The 22,398-nt window shown below is 39.6% G+C and overlaps 1 protein-coding gene across 1 annotated transcript in view; it reads right to left on the reverse strand.

Annotated features, from left to right (window-relative positions):
• RALB (RAS like proto-oncogene B) overlaps positions 1 to 21,814 on the reverse strand; it is a 52,544-nt gene extending 30,730 nt beyond the window's left edge. Inside the window, exon 1 of the mRNA XM_075430317.1 lies at positions 21,716 to 21,814. The gene's annotated coding sequence lies outside the window, so the exon portion shown is untranslated. The remainder of the gene's footprint in view (positions 1 to 21,715) is intronic.
• Positions 21,815 to 22,398: the final 584 nt, after the last annotated feature.

The raw sequence follows: 22,398 nt of genomic DNA on the forward strand, positions 1-22,398 counted from the left end.
GGAAGAAAAATTCTATAGAACAATTTAGGGGAGAAAATTCCTTCTCGTTGTAATTTATATTGCACTTATTTTATTCTAAGTGCATTGCAGACAATAAACATTCACTTTCTAAACAAGATTTCATCAGAGGTGGAAAAAATTATCTCTAGTTGTTGCTTTATCGTGCCATAATATGTTTTAAAGTGCAGATTCTTAGAGATAGGGACAGTATTTTTGATGGCATGCATTTAGTTTCTAGCCCACGAAGAATGTAACAGGGCACTGTGTCACTGCTAGAGTCATAAACAACAGTAAGTGTGGTGGAATGACTGAGTAGCAAATATTTCTTCTTTGCAAAGATTAAGACTCGTACTCCCCTTCTGAGGAGTTTCATTTTAAAAGTAGAAAGGTATTCTAGAAAGATGGTTAGCTGAAACAAGAATTAGCTGAAATTAGTTCTGGAAGCTAGCAATGGGAAAGAGGTAAACCCCAGATATGTAGCTGTATTCAATTTTTAAAATTTTTATCTCTTCTTTTTTATTGTGGAAGTAATTGACAAAGAAAATAAAGGAGATGTATATACAGAATTAAATGGAAAAGGTGGTAGCAGATCCACTTCTACTAAGATGGGTAATAGACCCCAAAACCTAGCCCAAGTGCTGCAGGGAAGAGCTGTGTGAACTTTATGGGATGTAGCAGATCCCGTGAATTGCCATATCGACCACTGCTGAGGGGAGAGACGCTAACATTGTTATCTCCCTACTCTTTCTGATAAATTCATGCTAATGAGACTGGCAGTTCCCTTGGCCTCCATGTTTGTCATTTACAGCTGTACAGTCTTTGTGTAAAATCACCTTCTGCATACCCAATTCTCCTTTGACAGTGTTTTGTAGCATCTCTGGCCTGTTTTTATTGCACAAGTTCCTACAGGAGCAACAAGGTAAGGAATCCAGTACAGGAAAAATTTATTTGAGGAATTATAAGGCCTAGCAGGTCGCAAATGATGGACAGAAGGAATTCGCCGTTCCTGCAGGGAGCATGTAGTAGTAGTCTCAGGGGTAAAAGGGAAGGTACATAAACTGATGAGGAACTGGGTGGGAGGATCTTGAATTGCAAGGGAATCAGTGGTACCTAGGAAGTCAGTCTTTGCAGATTCAGTGATGTCATTTGCAGTTCCCAGCAACAACAGAAATGAGAGGCAGATTCCCTGCTTTGCTGACACCTGAATACTGAAGAGGGAGAGCTGCAGGACAGGTACCTGATCCACAACTTTTACCCCAGCCTCAGTTTACAAGAAACTGAGACAGGAACTGTTGCCCATAACAACCACAAAGATATCAGGGGTCAGCGGAGAAAGAAGTGGTCCTGCCGCATCGCCAGCACTGAGGCTGAGCCAGTAACATCAGAAGAGGTTACAGCACCAGGGAGGTTTTGTCCTTCTCTGAAGGAATCCTTAGTTACGCACAGCCAGTCCCTGGTAGCACCTGTGCAGCACAAAGCAATGGTTCAGTGAAGGTAACCAGACCTGTAAGTTTTTATTAATTTCTTCAGTCCAAAGCCACTGTATATTTTTATCCTACTTTTTAAACCATTTTTCAATCAAAATGAATGCTAGCGTAAAACCGTGGAGAACAGAAGAAAGCTAATTGAGGAAAACAAAGATTATCCTGTTGGATTATCAAGAATGCTGTGATGCCCTTTTTGTTCTCAAAATACAACATATTTTGTATGTGCAGAGTTCAGCTGCCAGAGTTAATCTAGGCTCAGATAACTTGTCAGAAGAGGTACATGTACGTAGTGTGCACTCAGACGGAGTTTGTTCTAAGATAAAAATAATTTAGTCAAAGATTATTTTCTCCTTGGGCATGGACAGTCTAACAAGAATTACATTATACAGATTATTTGTACACTTAAGAGAATGAAGCTGATCTTGCCATGATTTGTGAATTTCAGCATTCAAAAAACATAAAGCAGTAAACTAAAATATATCGGGAAGAAATTATAATAAATGAAATATGACTGTGGGCTTGGCCTTGTACAAATTTATGGCATTTTGACTATATCGTGCACTTTATTTTTGTTACAGACAGCAGGAAGTCACCACGCTAGAATAAAGTTCACTATCAAATCACCTTTCCATTTCAGATACAGCAGGGATTTGTGAGGATCAAATCGCAAGGTCACTTTTAAGGAGATTCTCACTGACATTTTGTGAGGTAAGGGATTTCACATTCCAGTTTCACAAGTGTTATGCTTCTGATCATCATGAGTATCAACAGCATGACAGATTTAGGGCCTGATCTTGGAGCCTTTACAGAAGGAGTTAAGTTTATTGTAAACATCTTGATAGCCTAGAATAAAAAAAAAATAAAAGGTCTAGAGAGAGTCATAAGAAGTTAGGGAGTCTTATTCCATGGCCCAAAGACAAGATCAGTTAGACATATCGTTTTTGGCATATATATTTTTAATGCAGTGAAAATTGTTGGTATCATCACAGCAATTTATTTAAAATATTGGATTACTTTATCGTAAGAAAAAAATCAACAACATTTAGCATAAATGTCACTTACTGCTGTTTAAGCATGTTAATTAGTTGCATACTGGACACAGCAATCAGATTTTTTTTTCCCTTTTGCATCAACCTGATAAATATACAAAAATCGTTGTTTTTTTCACTCCTCAGAATTCTTTTTTTCCTTCAGATAACACCTGTTTTTTCAGTTGTTTTTTATAGGTCATGTTTCCTAATTGCCAGTTACACTCTTCCTTCTTTGGACTCCCTCCAGCTGGCCCACATTTCCTGAATTACCCTGCTGAAGCAGATACATTAACTAAGGCTTTACCAGTTATATGTAGGGTAGAAAGCATACTTTAGTGTCTTACAGATAAAGCTGAATGTGATTATCATTATCACACCAAAGCCAGTGGCATAAAAACTGAAATTATTTGGGAAATAGATAAGGCGGGGGATTTTTCCAGAATAGTAAGGCAGGTGACATTACTGAGAATTTAGCTCACTGAGCTGAACACTGCTACCTCGTTGAACGGCTGCTGTTGGAGAGGGATTTGAGCATCCTTGAAAAAATTTCATGTTAACAGATCTTGTGTCCCTTATTTTTTGATTAAATTTTTCAGATTAAATTATGGATAAATACATTAAAATAGCAATGATAATTACTGGCTTTGATAGCAGCCAGCATTCTAGCAAGGTGGGATCAATACTTCAGAAAGAAGAAGATTTGTCAATTAAAATTATATCATTTTTAAGTACCTACTTCTGTCTGCAGTCTCTAAGTTGAGGTAACTTAGAATGAGGTTAAAACGTCCTTCAGAGCATTTTTTATGCAAACATGTTTTTACACTATAAAAGCCCTTCATATTTAGTCTGCTATCTTCATTGTTATCAGTGCAGTTTTCTCTTTTCAATGTTTAATTGCAACATCTATTGCAAACATTTGGGAGCTTTGATGCCCCTTTACTGTTTACGTGGCAACAGAGATTTTTTTTGCCAAGCATCTCGGAGTTTAGAAGAGGGCTCTTTGGACCTGAATTTTGTAAAATAGTTACTCAGTGGCTAAAAAAATCAGACTTTTCTTGCGCCTGCAACATAACTTTACACTATCATGCTGGCAAATGCCAAATTAAAGATGGTCTGAATGTGAACTTGAATGGAAAATCGCTTCTGGAAATGTTCTGTATGAAGTGGTTTGGATGGTGAAACAAATGGCTACAGATTTTGTCTACCAAAATTCCTCTTCAGCTGCACTTTGGTACATATTCTTTACTCCCTAAAGTTACACAGTATAACACTTCATTGTTCATTAGTTCAACCCAGAGGTGAAAGCCTCAAAAAGTAAGTAAAGTGAGTATTGTAGGAAACCTGTAGGAACTTGTTCCACCAGTGAAGTTTATGAGAAAATTTGTGGGTCTATGAATATGCTAATGTAAGTATCATATTGTTATGACATTACTTTTTTCTCAGTTATAGAGCTTGCTAAGAACACAATACAGTCATGTGATAATATTGCTGCATTTGAGAAATTTTTCACTACTGAGCTGAATGTCATGTTAGTTTACACAGCATTCTTCTCTGGAAAAGACATGTTACCTGTGGTTGATAACCTAATACAGTCTACAAACAGCCTCTCCTTATTTTCCCATGTTAAACTGATAAGAGTACAACGTGCTTTACAGTAAAGGATTAAGGAAAGTAATTTCAAAATAAGCAGCCATTTTATCCCATAACATTCTGGCTCCTGTATTGTATTTTATATTTTCAGTGAACTGTAGCACATACTTAGGATCTGTCAAAAGAGTCAGAGATTAACTTTTTAGAAAAGACTATTTGCTAAAAGCTAATTGTATCAGTAGCTGCAATTTACTATTCAACGTATTAATACATTAATTAATATTCAGCTTGTTAACTAATACATAAATTGCAAATAAAAAATAAATATATTTTCTCTTCTGATGCAATTTACATCCTTCTATTCCTTTGAAAAAGCTTGGAAAGAGCTGTACTGGTTTGTGGGGTCCTTAGTCTGCAAAAGTAACGTACCTTGGCTAAAGAATAAGTGTGGGACTCCATCAGACACTGCAAGCCAAAAGCCCAAGCTTTGCTTAAATCCCCAGGTTTTGTGATTTCACTACGATTGATTTCTGGAAAACCATAAAAATAAAAGAGAAGCATCACATTAAAATACAAACTGAAATAATTACCAAGAGCCAGGAAGTTCTGAGTTGAGACTTCTGACACTGTGAGTAATGTGAGCAAGCAGAAGTACAATATAAGGAGAAAAGAACCTTTGAGTAGATGTGTATATACACATATATATGATGTGCATACATACATATTTTTAATTCAAAAGTTGAAGACGTTGTAATTAGATACAACTAAAATCACATTTAAGGGTCAGAAATGCTACTTTTTCCCAAACTTCATTGCAGCTACGCTGGTTTACAGCACAAGAGAACTGCATTATGTACTCACAAACAAATCTACTCACCCTTCTGCCTAAACTAATCTCCTCAAAAAAATAACTGAAATCCTAAATTCATCTGGCACTTGCAGCCTAAAATAAATTGTTTGCTGGACAGCAGTGAACATTTGCTTTAATTTGGTCTTGTCTTTCGCATTTCATTGCAGGGGCATGTTTTACAACCTTACAAGCTGTGCTACACATTTTCTGCCCTAGACTGGCATGGCCAACAAATGGCTTTTTTTTGACATTTTTTGATCAACTACAGTTTATTGAATAGTGTTATATCTTGACCTTCTCAAATCTTGTTTTTACTTGATTTGACGTTATCATAGATGAGAGCAGAATGTGTGCATATCACATACTGCAGATCTGCACCTGTACTACTGCTGGATCATGTGTGTCTGTAATGCAAATGTTGAACGAATTAATTTAAGAAGTTCCATCCATTCAGAATGAAAAAACAAAATTTATAGTAAGAAACAAGCCCAAGCTGTGTCTGTATCTTCTATGAGTCCTTGAGAACTATGATAGCCCTTAATCATACAAACCACCTTTGTGTAACTTTGAAATCTTTAGTGAGAAGCTTTAGACAACCTTTCAGAGAACAATAAATCAAACTTTGACTTTTCAAAATTGCTTCTCTGCATTCAGGCATGAATTTCATCCTCAAGCTGGATTTCTTGAAGGGCAACAACAGACCTTTAGCTTCATTTTTTCCGATCAGACTTTCAGTAGCAGAAAATGAACTGGTTTGATCTGGTTCACGTAACTATATTTATTCCCCTTATAACAGTTGTCCTTTTTTAAGGCTTTCCTTTTTCTAAGCAATCATTCTCCACCATTTCAAATGGAATTACAACCAGGTCATAAGAAGTACAAGTCCTGCTTTTCCCCTACCTTTTTTCTTCCATACCAGTTCCTGTCTGTGAAAATATCTGCAAAATGCTAAATGGCAAATGATACAGATATAAATCACTGCAGAAATGGTCAGATAATGAAGAAGGTGGCCCATAATAGTATCTTTCCATTCTCCAGATGCAGTGCACAAGGCATCAAAATTAATGTGGAATCTTTCAAAACAGAAAATGTAGTATTAGCTCAGAAGCTAGTGGTCTGACTCTAAGCAACACCATCTGAGACATTGCTGTCTCTGAGCACTGGATTTTATGGTGATCTTTTTCATGCTGTTTTCAGTGTCACTTGATTATTTGCTCTTTGCTTTTAGCTTTGGACAGGAACAATCACATTACTGGAATTAGAGAAAGAATGAAAACTGATTAGTTAGGGAGACTTTTCTGAAAACTTTCAGTGCCAGTTGAGAAATCTGAGTTCCCATAAGTGAGGTGTTTGGTGGCGCATACCAAATTAATTGTTGGTCTCAGGACAGTTTGTATAGTGTAAAAATCAACTTCAGATTGAAGCATTGTGATCATCATTATTTCAGTTCAACAAAAAAAAGGAAGAAAACTCTCTTCAAGAACTGGATTTTGCAGATAATGAGTGGTATCTACTTATACACAGTGTAAGGTAAAAAATCATGATTTCCCCTTCTGCAGATCAGTAGAAGGCTTCAGTCTGCAAACCTCAAGCTTAAACTCTTATGTGGGTCACTATAAGTCAATTGATAAGGTTAAAAACTAGCATTGGTAATTTATACTGTCCCATGAGCATGCCTGGTTCACAGAAATAGATGAACGATGCCAAGCAGATAATGTAAGCCTGCCCATGGAAGCTGGAACTGTAAAGGCACAGGTGCCACCAGTGTAGTCAATATAAATTGTGACATCTTTACGGGAGTGGGGACTGTTCAGTGTATGCTGTAACCATTAGATAAGACAGATTTCTCTTGCTTGTGCTGTCTATGGTTTAGAGAGTAGTATTCTATGCAAAATGGATCAGCTTCAAAAAGGACTATACACCCCTTGCCTAGCATAGAATAGTTTTTGACTCGCGGTTTGGGGCATTTTCCTACTAGAGGTGGGCTCAGATCACCTCAGAAGAGGAGGAAGTTGATATCTGGTTTACTACATGCTACATAGATGCTGTATCCCCTAAGACCTTGCATAAAAAAGATGCATCCTCTTCCTGTGATTTGAAAGAAAAGACTGCCACTCCTTCCTTCCCTCTTTCAGTTTATGGAGAAGGGCGGGATTTACAAGATACCCTCTTCCTAGGTCATTTCCTATCAGGTTCCCACTGAACTTGTTGGCTTGCACAGATTACATTCAGAGAAGGGATCTGAGAGTGTTACTGAATCTTACTGTAACGGCTTAAGATGCTGCTTTCCCCAAAGTCTGCCCAGTCCTTTTGCCAAAGGTCTTAAAAGAGTGGTAGATGATAATGTTTGTGATCTTAGCTTGTCCATTTAAGAGTTATAATTCATTTAGGACACAAGACACTTATGTCATGTAAGAGACAGGCACATCGCTGGGCACAGGCAATGTAAATGGAAGATCCAAAATGTTTAACGAGTTGTCTTTTCTTGACACATGTTTTAAACCAACAAGTTATTTCCGTGCAAATTTAGAAAAGATCTTTATATAGAGAAAGGCTGAGGTATAATTATAGTCTTGTGGCAGCTGCCACTTCCTTCCAAGAAAGGGCAGTCCTTCATGCTCTTTGGAAAGCAAAAATGCTATGGACTTGGCCATTGAGGCTGAAGATATCCATTATGTCAAATGCAAAATGCGACAGTCTTGTCACGTCCATGCTGGATTCAGCTTGATGTAGTTCTGCCTTTTCAGTTTCTTTTCCCAGAGCCTAAGCAATGTGGCCACCTGCTGAATCTCTCTTTTGATTAGTGTGTAAAGAATCCTTTGTTTGGATCAGCTGGGCTGCTTTGACTTCTCAGCGCTGAAGGCTCAGTAACAGTTTCCTTCTGGCTTTTCTTAAACCTGTCCAAGGGTTTTCTGGGGATAATTTGGGAAACTTCCAATTCGGGAAAAGATGGTAAAACTCAGTTCCTTTTCCACTTAGCTGATTTGTACTTCCTTACTTTGTTCTATCATATTAAGGGAGGTATGTCTAAGCTGCCATTTCTAAATACAGTCTGAATCATGGCAGAAAGAGTTGCAACACTACTCTGCCTGTAGAGCTCAAATTTCCTTAAACATCGGAGCCCATCTTTAATAATTGGCTAAAAATGAGCTCATCTTTACAATTCTTACTATAATTCCTTGCCCAGAGAGAGCTGTGATTCTTACAAACATTTTCAGTACACTAAGCCATCACTAGCTTTTCTGTTATTAAGGTTCTATGTATCTTCATGGAAGTTCTGTTTCTTAGTTCTTATCATGCAAACAGTGCAGTTAAAAAGTTGAAGCAGGTAGAGGGTGCAGCATGAAAGAAATTAAAAACATCTGATGGGGCACTATTTTGAAAATAGAAGTAAAAGGTTCACCTGGGACTCTTACCTGTATTAGAATAATTGATTATCTGCATTAAAAGATAGGAATCATTGTAATATGATACCAGAGGGCCTTAAGAGACCTCAGCTACGTGAGTTTATTCTAGTTAACAGAAAATGAGATTTATTCAACAGCTGTAGGAAACATACTGTCTCCTCCCCAGAATTTTCCAACTTGGTTTAAAGCTGTCCTCATGGGCAGACCTGACACACAAGTTCATTCTGCCTTGTAGTTTAACACTTGGGTTTTGACATAGCTGTTGCATGACACAGGTGAACTACCTGATAATTACCAGGTCTTGCTTCTCAGAAATAGGAATAAATCAAAAGTAATCTTTCCTGTCAGTTCCCAAAAGCCGCAAGTGTAAAAACAAGTAGGTGCAATTGCCATGCTTTGTCCTTGGTTGCTGCACCTACAGCATCAATTTCACCAGCAACTTTCATCTCCTTCCTTTTAAAAGCTTATAATAAAAGGGCTGCTTCCCTTACCGCATTAGTTGTAATAAATCTGCAGCTGTCGTAAAGGAGGATATGGCAAGATTTTATAGATCTCAAGGTCACAAATCAGCAACGAAAAAGGCTGTGGAATTTATTTATCAAAAAAGATGGTTTCCATATCCCTGAAGCTATGTTCCTTCTGGCTATGGAAGAAATAAGGCTTTTTATGCTTCTCTGCCAGCTAATGGAGGACCACACTCACCTGTCCCTGTTAGAGACTTCATTCAGTAGAGAGCCATAATGAACACGAAGAGTGCTGGAGAGCAGCTCTGTGGAGAGGGACCTGGGTGTCCTGGTGGACAACAGGTTGACCATGAGCCAGCAGTGTGCCCTGGCTGCCAAGAAAGCTAATGGGATCCTGGGATGCTTTAGGAGGAGTGTGGCCAGCAGGTCGAGGGAGGTTCTCCTCCCCCTCTGCTCTACCCTCGTGAGGCCCCATCTGGAGTACTGTGTCCAGATCTGGGCTCCCCACTTCAAGAATGATGAGGAGTTACTGGAGAGAGTCCAGCGGAGGGCTACGAGGATGATGAGGGGACTGGAACATCTCTCCTACGAGGAAAGGCTGAGGGAGCTGGGCTTGTTCAGCCTGAAGAAGAGAAGTCTGCAAGGGGACCTAATAAATGCTTATAAATATCTGAAGGGTGGGTGTCAGGAGGATGGGGCCAGGCTCTTTTCAGTGGTGCCCAGCGACAGGACAAGAGGCAGTGGGCACAAACTGAGGCACAGGAAGTTCCGTCTGAACATGAGGAAGAACTTCTTGACTCTGAAGGTGACGGAGCACTGGAACAGGCTGCCCAGGGAGGTTGTGGAGTCTCCCTCTCTGGAGATATTCAAGACCCGCCTGGACAAGGTCCTGTGCAGCCTGCTGTAGGCGACCCTTCTTTGGCAGGGGGGTTGTACTAGGTGACCCACAGAGGTCCATTCCAACCCCGACCATTCTGTGATTCTGTGATTCTGTGATTCTGTGAGCAGCCTGTAAAGCTGACTAATAAAATGTCTGTCAGCTTTCTTCAACGCACATTGCTACATCATCTAGCAAATTTCTGACAACCAAGCTTGCTCTGTCACAGGCTGGGATCGTGGGTAGACTATTGAGTTGCTGCTGGAAGAGGTGTGAGAACATGCTAGTTCAGACTGGGACGTGCTGACCAGCTCACAGGGCTACAGTGCATTAGAAGGTACCACACTTGTGGCTGCTCCCGGCCTTATCTTAGATCCACACCACAGAGCTAATTCCTCCTTGTATTTTGCTCCATGTGCACTGTTAGCTCCCTGGGAAGCATGCCTGAGAATTTGAGTAAATTTTTATTCTTATTGGCCAATATTAATTCTAGCTCCATTTTTGTTGGATACCAAACTTTTGACTCTTCATTGGTCAGTAGAGTGTCAATAGCTTGTTGCTCCAGGAATAACTCCTTTGTACTGTCAATTCACCAAAGCAGCCTTCTTCAGCATGCCAGAGACACAGCTCCAGTTAGTTAGGCAGCTAGAGCTTTCATTCAAAACCTAGTTTTTGAGCTTAAGCTTTTTCTCATAAGCAACTGTTGATTTCCAAATCTACCAAACTAGTTTGCTGTCAGACTTATTTTAGTTATATAAAAACTGTTTTAGTTCCAGTTCTTATTCTGTTCCATGTACAAACTTTTCATTCTAATTCTGCCAAAACTTTGCCACTCTTGTTCTAGTTGCTGTTAATAAAATACATAGTTTTCTGGTCTGCATCCTGTTAGTGCTGACACAGCTTCTAATACCCAGTGTCCCCCCAGGGACAGGAAATGTTCTGCTTTGCTGATTCAAATCTGACCAGAAACAACGTGGACTAAGAAAGTTTGAAGAGGGAAAGTTTAGCTAAGAACAGGAGAGTTCAGAATGTAACAGTCGGAGTTACAAACACAAAGGGGAGAAAGATCAGAACTTGCTTGAGAGTCCTTGATAAATAGTAACAGTAATAGCAATGAAACATAGCCTGAGAATTTTGCCTAACATCTTCATTCTTCTTTGGGTGTTTTTCCTTTCTAAGATTTTTGCTGGGTTTTTTCTAGTTTGTTTTTTTTTTAATATGTTCTTGTATGTATGACATACGTTGTTTAGATTGGTTTGAGGATATACCAATTTCAATTTATATTATTTAACAAAGGTTTTACAAGTGGTTTTGCAGTTTAATGTTGCTGATAATAACTTGTGTGTGGAGTCACCCCATGAGGATGATAGCTTTAAATCTGTCATTCAAGCTGCCATTTGTGTCAATTTGTCTAGATGCTGTAAGACATCAGAATCCACTAATAAACAGTTGAAACAATAGACTATGTTGTAACAGTGGTTGGTTCTTGAAAATATTAATATTACAAAAAATGCCCGTGGAACTGGCAACTTCTAGACAAGCAGCGAAGGACTGCTAGGGCATGAGAGACTGATGTCCCTTTCCAGGTCAGAATCTAATTGCCTTGGCTTAGGGGATATGGCAGTTCTGTGTATAAAGACAGGTGATTGTTTTTCAAACTCTGCTATTTAGTCACACTAAATCTATTTGAAATTCATAAATTAACAAATGGTATGCAGTAGTTGTGCAGCTGAAAGGACAAAAGTTCTCAGCTGGGGATTTTAATGGAATATGGCATAAAGATGTAAGTCGAGGCATAGCATAAAAAGGTGAAAACTGACCAAGTGTGCGTGATACAGGGAGACAAACCAAAGACAGGTAAGTTCTCAGATTCTTAATTTTACACCTCCCTTGAGCAAATTAGGAACTCACAGTATAGGAGTGGGAAGTTCAATGGGCACCTTGTACACTCATGTACAAAATCATGCCTTCTCTTTCCTAACCAAAACTGAATATCCTTCTTCTTAAACCAGGATGGGTAAGGGGTTTGCTGTGTTAACAGGCTGATTTAGCATGACTAGGTAGGATGCTTTCCTTCCTCTGAGCTTGCTAACGAGTATCAGGAAGCATCGCCTTCCTTCCCGGCTCCCAGCTTGCTGCCTCTACAACATCCCCTGCTTCCTTGCCAGATTCCAGCACAGACACACACACACTGCTAAAAAAAGGGGGGTCCAGCCATTTCTGATGGATGTAATAATCTTATTTCTTTCTTCTCATCTGTTGTGTATCATACATAAATAACAGCCGTGTTTTACCTAGTGGTGAAGTATTTTGGTTGCGAAGGACTGATCTGTAATTAACTTTGTTATGATAATTATTATAGCAACATAATATTTTGGACACACAGATAAATTACAATTTTGGAAAGCAATGGCGTTCACAATTCTGGGCTTGAAATAAGCTGTGTCAACAGATTTGAATATGTTCACAATTGCAGGGATTTTTTCAATTCTAGCAGTCACGTTCACATGTTTCACCCCTGTCATAATAGACTTTTCCCACTGATGACTCAGAGGAAATATTCGTTCCACCCAGTCCTTCACAGAGTAAAACGCAGCAGTTCCCCAAATTTTTTACTGTGAAAAATTATTATAGAGCAAGAATTTAATGCAACTCCAAATACTAGCCTAAATATGTGATCAGATTGAATTTCTTGTAGCTTGTGACCTTATTTGAAACTGTTGTGACCTCACCAGTTATAATAGTGCCTGGTTTGGCAACCACTGCTTTATACACTGTTAAATAGCAGATGTGCATTCCCGAGTTATATTAGCAGCCTATAGCGCAAGGCGGCATAGAGTCAGCATGAACTGAAGAGAAGACTAGGGTTATTTAACATTTGCATAGTCTAAGATAATGGGAATGAATCTATTAGATGCAGCATTACGGCCTCCTCTCCCCTTCAGTCTTCTTTACATCAAGAGCTATGACCATATTCCATTCCAGTGACTTCAGCACCAAATCTGGATTTAAAATGGGATGACAGAGTAGAATTTGACTGCTATTCAAGGCAAAGCTAATTTGTATTGTAAAATTACTGTTTCCTTCTTGATTTTCACTAGTTTGCATAAAGACACAGACGTGTATGATGCCTTACAGGTGCATAAAGACAAACGCCCCTTCCCTGCAGAGATTACAATCAACAATAAGAAATAAAAACACAATAGAAAGAACTACTGCCAGGAGACAATAGATTTTTTCCATGGACTAAGCTTTTCTATGGGACGTTCATGCCCTTAGTAATTCTTAATCTACAGTCAGGCCAGGTTAAGTACTTTGTTTCTTTTAAAGATGTAAATAGCAACGCCTAGTGGATTAGCATAGAAACACTTTATGGAAGAAATGCATCTTAGGAAGGATTTGAATGAAGATAGCATTGTGATTTCTTCCAAAAGACTTGTCAGAAAAGAATTTACAGCAGAGAAGAACAGCTTCTGCCTTTTCATCACAGTTACTTTCTGAACAACAAGTACTGAAGAGAGATAAGGAAACTTTCTTGTAGACTATTCCTATTATCAAATAGCAACTTCACTCCACCCTTCCCTTGTATTTGGCTTCTTACAGAGTGCCTGGAGCTGCAGTTTTGTTCCAAGACTACCCTCAGAAAAATCCCCTGCTATTATCAGACATGCTAACAAAAGAAAGAAATGTATACTTCTTCCAAAGAGGAACAATGTAATTAACTGCCATCTATCAAAATCAGGAGAGGTACCCCTTTAGCTTGACTGAAAGTTAATGTGGCTTTCCCCTGTACTGTAACTGGCTGCGTGAGCTGAAACCAAGCCATGGACACATCCAGTAGCACTTTTCTTCGAGCAGAAGTTTCAGCTGAGATTTACATCCATCTCAATTATTAGCGAGTCTCCCTGAAGATAAAGTAATTGTTTCAACTTGTATTTAAGTGAGAGCTCTCAGTTTTGGTAATCCATACTTAGAGTATGTTAAAATTAAGATGATGTTGTAATTCTTCCCATTGGCTTTTAATCTGTGTATTAGCTCAGAATGGTGCCTGTTCCCATAGTGAAAGAGCTTTGCTGTCGACTCCAAGGACAGCAAATTCCTTTCTGTCCCGGTCAGCACTGCACGTACGGTACTGGGGGAAGATAGGACCCAGCACCTGCTGAATGTATTCGCTTGAATAAAAAAACCTGCAAGATTAACCCATAGGTACTGTATCCCTGTATGCTTTAAGAATTCACACTTACTGAAATTATTTCCATAATTATAAGAAACTCCTAATTCCTGCAGTTGTGCAGGGAAATTGAGGCATGCATCACATGCAGATGGCCAAAGAAAAGAGACACACGAACACAATACAAACACTACAAACATGAAGAAATGTATTGTCATACATTCCTTCTGGGTGAGTGATACCTACAGCAAAGTCAAGTGTATTAATAGGATAGTCAAGCCCAGAGGCTGCATGAGTCAGATCCCAGCTTGGGGACAGGCCACTGAGATGACAATCAGTAGCAGCTCAGGATGGTGTTTTTGTACCTCCCTACCATTCCCACATTCATGCTTGGACAGTGAAGCAGGCATGAAGGGGAGGCTGAGTGGAGCCATAGGCTGCAGGTGAACACTACTGTCCCCTGCTCCCTGCTGTCCCAGCCCCCCAAACAAGCAGCAAATGAGAGTGTCAGTGGTGGAGGAGTGCTGCTGTTCTTACCTGCCCATCGAGGAGATAAGGCAGCATGCTGTGCAGGAGTGTTTTCTTTCACACATCCAAATACTCACGAACTCATTCAAACAGAAGGACAGCAATGATTCATCTGTATCAGGGTGCTGTCCTTGTTGCCCACCTCTCAGAAGCATGGGCAAGAACCATCTTCTCTCCATTCCTTCCCTTTGGGATGAAGCAGCAGCTTGCTCCTTGGAATTCCCATAGAAAAGGTGGTTTGGGCCAGACAGAAGATCCTGCAGACCAGATTTGGCCAGGGGCTGCATGCTGAATCATGTTGGCGAAGAATTTTCATAAGTAATCTGTGTCAGCCTGACTACCTCCAATGACTGCAGTGGCCAATGCTAAGAGGTTTTGGAAATCACCGTCTATATCTGGACATACGAGGACTCTATCCTCAGTCTTTGTGTAAACCTTCTCTCTGCAATAGGACACTCTCTTCTTGTAGCAGGCTTACACAATCCTATCTTTATAATCTCAGACACTGGGCAACATTATAAAGGAAATTGTCATCACCCAAGAACTTAACACACAGCTTATGGCTTTTGGAGGCATCAGTCCCTACTAGAAACAAACAGAGACCAGTATGAACATGCTAAACAACTATATTGAACTCATAATCCTGACAACTGTAATCAGTTTTATTTTTCCTTGGTTATCTCATTTGTTGTTATGACTCTCCATTCTGGAACAGAAACCCAGTGGACAAAGCATGGGATTAGGAACTCAAGAACTTCACTGCAGCCTTAACACTGGTTCCTACATACTGTGGCAACATGCAGATGGTTGCACAGTATAATGAAGGGAAGGGTTCTGCATCACAGGGCTGAGGTGGGGAAAGTACTGTTTATGATTGTAATTGATACGGTGCTGCCACAGTGTAGTTTTAGTAAGAAAAATGCTGTAACCTGAATGTTTCTGTCAGCCAGGAATACACCTTTTTTGTAAGGCTACAAGAGTAGAAGGAATGTCCATCACTCAAGTTTAAAAGGTGCCTTTTGAGTAAAAACAGGGTCTTGGCTGAGTGAGACTGAGACAACCAGGTCTCAGGTTGGCATTTAGATCACAGTAGCAGCAAAACTAGATGGCAAAGCAGAGCTTTAAAAAGTCTTTCAGATGGAAAGGTTTGGGCCAGAAAGCAAGTGAGAGGAATGGAGGGTGCTGCTTCCTAATGGGAGGAGATGGGAAACAATGATGCTATTATTGCAGTGGAGTTGATGAAGGCTGGAGAAGATAAGCTCTAATTTGCATTCTTTTAAAACACTCGTGCAAAGATGGTGATTTTTTAGTGAAAGATTAGGGCCAAGGGACATTGTGGCCAGGGAGTTTGCTCTATTTGTACGAATCGTAATCTAAGCACTGTAGTTTTTCAAGGGAAAAACAAGGCCTTCAGTAACTTTGTGCAAAGGATACCTGCTTTGCATTAGACTTACCACACGCCTTCTGAAGAATTAGCTATAAAGCTGAAGATCCGCACTTTATAGGAAGCTCTGGGAAGGGTCTGTCAATGCTGTGGTATCTGGAGAAGTCACTGCTGGACATGGAACAGGCAGCAAGGCTGTCAGGTTTAGCTCTCAGGAAGAGATACTGAGCAGAATGTTTGCACCTTGAATATGTGCTTTTGTGACCCCGAGTTGAAGAACTGTGCCCAGTCTTTAACCAGACATGAGAGACAAGAGTAGAGTCCCAAGGGCATGGGACCATAGCTGGGTCTTGTGAAATGAATGGCATGGAGCCCTACAGAGGGAACCACGTTAAGATTCTTTTACAGAAGTTGCTTATACAAACCCATCTCCTAGAAACAGTATTTGTCTACATTAACATTCTTTACCTAGTACTAGCTATACAGAATGTGCCTAGGTTCACTGCTGTTTAGATTTCCCTCCTTTAGCATTCCTACAGCTTGCCAGAATGTCTGCTTCTGCAGAAACAAAGGTTAATTAAACACATCCGCCCATTAGAGCAAGGAGTGAACGTTACAATCTGGCCCAGAGCTACCTTCTTCAGCTGTCAGCACTGAAAGACACTTGGAACCACAAATTAGCTCCTCAAGCAAAACTAGTTTCAGCAGAAACTGCTTGTTTTATTGAACAAGAAGTCCTTCCCCTTATTTACAGTTTCAGCTTGTACTTGCCTCGCTGTACCTAGTTCCAGCAAGAAACATTCTAGCGGTATTTTGCAAGTTGCATGATCCAAGATTTTTGGATCTTTACAGTGCCGTGATTAACACATAATAAGGAATGTTGGAAAAAATGTACCTTGCCTGCATTGCAAACTCCACCTTTTACAATTGATATAATTTAAGGTAACTGATACTGGATTTTTTTGTTGCTTGTGGCATTCTTTACTGTTGTACCTTTCACTGTGCTTGCATAATGGAACTAAAATGGCCAACTCCCTCATTCTGCATTTCTTTTCACTTTCTTTTCTGCTTCATTTTCTGGCTCTAATGTGTAAGCACCATATGACCACAAATACCTTCTCAACTCTGTGAATCAAATCTACATAGCAGTACCTTCATTATATTAACTCTTCAGAGTAGCGCTATGGCTGTACCTCAGTTTCCCTCTCACTGTTGTATGGGAAATGAAGGCAGACAGCATATGCCTTTCCCAAACATGTACTGTTACCATGCCTATAATCCCCGCCGCCTGAAGAACTGACACGCCTAAAATGTTTTCTTTCTGTTCTGAATCAACACAAGGCTGCAACAGACCTATTAAAGAGCGGTGACTAGTAATGAGTTTACTAAGGTAGGCAGGACACGCTAAGGTTTTCATTGAAAGTAGGCTCTTATGTAAAGTTAATTATGTAAAATAGCGTGATGTCTACTTAATCATAAAGGCTGGCTTGTTTTCTATTCTCTTCAGTAACAGATGAAGCTCGTCTAACTTTCTCTACATCCAAAACTCATCCATATTTTGTCAGAGCTCTTCTCACATGCAATACTGTATTATGCATCCTCCATTCTCATTCAGATTATCCCAAACAATTTCTGATTTTCTCAAGCCGATTCATTCTTCACACCTATTAGCTGAACGGCTGCTGAAAAGGATGCTCTGCCCATGGACTATATGTGAATGTATTTCATTTCTACTGGTTTGTTTTGATCAGGCACACAGATCACAGTCTTCCTCCTATTCCCAATACGGAAGAGAACACCTAGGCACGTTATAATTTTAGACCCTGTTTTTCACAAATATTATGTAATGTTTGATTAAAATTTTCAGCTTTTCAAACGTTATTACCATTACCTTTGATGGGTTGATAATAGGAACTATGGATAAAAGGAGACATGAGTGAAGAGCTACAGAAATATTTTCAGTTGTTTGCATCGCTTACTTGGGTTTGGTTTCAAAGTCTATGAAAGTCACAGAAGTGTCGTCTTTGTCCGCTTTGTACTGGACAACTCCTGCCTAGTTTTTGAAACCCCCTTCCAAAGGCAGCATCTCTAAGCCCTAATAGGTGGGTGCAGACACAGTGCTGTCTTGCAAACTGCTAACCTCTTGGCGTCAGGACGTTTTCTGAAGTCTGTGAGAAAAACACCTTAGTCTCCAACAGAAACTGAAGGCGAAGTCGGAGCAGTACTGTGGCCAGTATTGGACAGCTGATCACTGATGACAGAGCCCTCGTGGCAAAGTGTGAAATATGCTCATAGTTAACATTTCAAAGAGAAGATAAACCCAAAAGGAAAACACCATGGTAAATTAGAAGTATTGACCCCAGAGGGGAAACAGAATGCCCTTCTTGGTCTCTCCTTGGCCGGTTACCTGGAACCTTCTGTCTAGCCCCCAATTTATTAGGCAAGACGGGACTCTGTTCTTTAGAAGTACAACATGTTAAATTGCTTCAGAGTTGTTTCCATAAATACAGCATGCCAATGCTTATTGACTGATTTTACTACCTAGGAGCTTTATTTGCGTTCAGCAATGAAGTAGTTGATTTTTTAAGGTATTTCGTTGTTAAATTGCAAGTAAGTTGGAAGGCTGCTTGCACAGCAAGGCCCTAGTTATCACATATGGCAAAAGTCTTTATAAAAATCTTGGAGCCAACCACAGCTTTGCGCTGCTTGTCTCACACACACCAAAAATACTGTGATACAAAGCATTGTATAAGGCTGCATAACAGACAGCTCTGTCCATACCCAGGTTTAACAGGGCGCAAGCTATGGTAATATTTCTTCATTCCCTCTCCTGAGCCTCTTTCTTTCTTATGCCTATGTACATATTTTCTGGGCCATTTATTCTTTCCTATGCTGAAGAACACTATCGAACAGGTAAGATAGTGAGGATTAGAAAAATTTATATATGTCCTATCAGCATAAACATATCTGTGGACTATACTCAGAAAAGCTATGAAGCCGCTGGAGCATACCATTAGCCTGAACGCAGGTACGATTCATTTAAACATGTTTTCAAGGATCGCACCTCTTTATGTACCAGTTTATTCAGAGGTGACACACCATACAGTTCAGAACTGCATTTCTAAGCAGATGTTTCTTAAGATGCAATTGCTCTTTTGTCCTTAGGCTACATTTTCATTTAGTCATGATAGTGTAACCAGCAGTCTATCTTTTGCCTTTTGTGGGGCAATAACTTTACTATGCTCCGTTAATTAAAGCTATGGGTTTTATTAAATGGAACTGCTGTTGAGATGAAAAAGAGCATTGCTATATTGACAGCAATGAGATTGCTGTGAGTTTTAAGTGTGTTCCTTATTTTTTTGCCAAGATCTGTTTGAGTGTATTATTAAAGTTCAGGATTGCAGTAAACAAAACATATTCAGCTCATATCTGGAGCAATATCTGAACAAGAAAGGCTAGAAAAGTCCTAAGCAGGAAAAACTTATGCAAGTATTTCAGCTGCTTAAGTGATTAAAATATAATACTCCAACATGAAATTGAGAACAATTATTTTAATCATTTAAGGAGTTCGTTCAACTTCAGAAATAAGTCTGGTTTGATGATTAAAATACAGGGCAAGGAACCAGAAGACATAAACCCTATTTTCAGCATTAGCACTGACTCACTGTGTGATATTAAGCAAGTCACTTAATTTAACTGTCTCACTCTCTGTCTCACCTGTGAAAAGAGGGAACCTACCTCTCAAGTTCTTTGTGAGATTAATTAATTAAACATTTGCTGCACCCCTAACTTTTCTTGGATGTAAGGTGGTGGAAAATTTATTATTAAACACATATATAAACATGAAACAAGAGCAGAGCTGGGTGGTTACCATAAAGGAAACTCACATGTCTTTCATCTTTGAATTTTTTAAGCACGACAACAAAATAATTAACTACAGGAAAAACCGTGGGTGAAGCCCTTGAAAAGACTTTATAAACTGAAAAAAAAGTATAGCCACAAACTAGAGAGACCAAACTATAACTAAGAATAAAAATACATTGTCATTCTTCGGTAGAGCACACAATGAAAAGACTAAGGTGAATTCTTCTCTCCTATGATGTATAAGCAAATTTACATGTAATAGCAATGAAAGGCAGCAGATTTAAATCTGGAGAAAGGAAATAATAATGTCTCTTTGAAAACTCATTTATTTTTCTGAACTCATTGCCACACGACATCATTGGAACCAAGATCTCATTGAATCCAAGAAACAAACATTTATATGGAAATGTGAATATCCACTGTGATATTTTATGAAATGAAAAAGTTAAAACACCCTCATGTTGCACAGTACAAGTCTATTAGTAGCTGGTAGGCATTGAAAAAAACCCTCCTGTGAAGCTTATTTGACATCTGGTCACTCTAGACTTACAACTGTATCGGAAGCACCTAGTACAGGTTGCTGTTGGAGGCAGAACCCTGGAGCAGGTGGACTAATGGTCACCTCTAGTACAGCAATCTCGATGCTACTGAGGCTAGACCGATCAGCACACGAGCGCATCTTTCACATCTTTCTACTCTTCTCATAAGTATGGTGTAGAAAACGGCAGGTCTATTCTGTCATAAAATTAACTACATCAGCAACAGAAGAGGGTCCAGCAACTTTTAACTGAGAAGAGTTTTTACCTCACAATGCAGTTCAGCAGCTAGCAAAGCAGCAATTTTGCCTAACATTGTGCTGGGACCCTATGAATGAGCCGATCAAAACCACAGTGAGCAAAGAAAAAATGGATTACGTAGTGCTATTAATAACATATTCAAAGGTTATGTGTTTCCTGTACAGTTGCTTGCCTCACTAAAGACTGTTTGGGGAAAGGACACAACTTACTTGCACTTTTCTGAGGTCAGGTATTGTTATCTTAAATATCCACAAGAATATCACTACTGCTTTTTGTTGGCTCCACTCAAAACAGAGTGAGGCCTTTATGTAAAGTATGGCCATAAGTATTTCACAACTTACAGGCTGGTGTTTGGTACTGTACCAGGACAACATGCACAGGAAAATTCAGACTTTCTATCCTTTTAAAAGCAGCTTTCTAGGTTAATAAATATCTTCTACAATATCATCTGGTAGATATAAATGCAAGCCAACTATTTAGTTTCATTTAGTAACATTATTTACGCTGCAAATTCTGGATCATATGAAGTTATTCTTACATTGTAAGTATAACTATATTATTGCCATATTTAACAAGTTTCTACTAAATTAGCATTGCAGGGATGTCTAGACAAAACCTTAGGCCCTTCACCAAGAATGGCAGAGCCTTTAGCTCTGCATTTCAGAGCTAAAGACCAAGCTGGAGAAGTGCAGAAGTAAGAAAACCACCACGGGTTATGTAGTTACACTAAAAAGAATCAGTGACTCACTGTTAATGTTTACTTGGCCTGTATGCTTTAGGGATGAGTGGAGGTTAGTGCAGAAAACTAGTTCTTTTGTTCTCCTTTTATTTTGCTTATTACTAGCTAGTACTACTGCATTCATTAAGTAAGATTAAGAATAAACAAGAGGTGCTTGTCATCCAGCATTAACACAACGCCATGTGCTCATGCTTGTGCATACATTTTAGCAGCTGTTTTTTCCTGCCTGTCCACAGCTTCGCACAGTACACAAAGCTTGGCCCTTTCCTACACCTAGATCACACCTTTAGTCCAGTCTCTGCTCTCTGAGAGCCTCCTGCATTGCTGCTCTTCCTTTCCTCACCCTAGCTGGGCCAGGAATCTCCTTTCTCTTCCCACCTCAGCAACAGACACTGACAGTGAGTTCTCCTTGCACTTGTATTTGTGTCCCTAACTGCACACACATGTAAATCCATAAAGCAGTGATCTTTCTCCAGTGCAACTTCACAAGTTAGTTAGAGCGTTTGCTTTCTTTGCTGATACTCACTGTGCTTAAAGGGTTGTTCGTCCTAGAGCAGCAATTTCTTAAGGAGTATGAAGAAGGCAGGCAGGCGGACGATGGCAGAAGCAGCTCCACTGCAGTATGACAGACCAGTTCACACGGTGACTGTAGCTGGACTCCTCCTAGTGCCTCAGAAAGCTGCAAGGAAAGGGAAGGGCTCAGGATATGATATCATGTACTCATTCTAAAAACAAGGAAACTGTTGCAGATGATTGAAAAAGTAACAGCTTCAAAATTCCTGAATGGCCAGAACAGAAAATTGCTTTTCTGCTTCACTTTCCCTACCCTGTCCAGTAAAAAGTTTCAATAATTACAAATGACAAACATAGAAAGCAATATTTACATCATTACTAGAACTAGCCTAAGAGACATATGACAGCCAAGCCACTTTCAGAGCATTGCTTCGTGTTGCCTGGCGTTGTCTGTTGTTGGTGCTTATGTCAGATCTTAAGCTTTGAGCTGGTTACCAGGTCTGTTCAGGCAAAGGCACCAGTCCCCAGCACAGCTGGCTCTGCAGCCGCAGCTGGGTGGGCGTAAGCAACAAGGATCCGTGTGTATCCACTCCTTGGCAGTACCCTGGCTTGTTTATTGCCTTTTTCAGTGAAAGTAAAATCTTCTAAAGCACCTAAGTGACTAAGGAATCCAATTAATATTTTCTAAAGCAATGG

This window comes from Opisthocomus hoazin, chromosome 9 (genome assembly GCF_030867145.1).
Source record: "Opisthocomus hoazin isolate bOpiHoa1 chromosome 9, bOpiHoa1.hap1, whole genome shotgun sequence".
NCBI lineage: Eukaryota > Metazoa > Chordata > Aves > Opisthocomiformes > Opisthocomidae > Opisthocomus > Opisthocomus hoazin.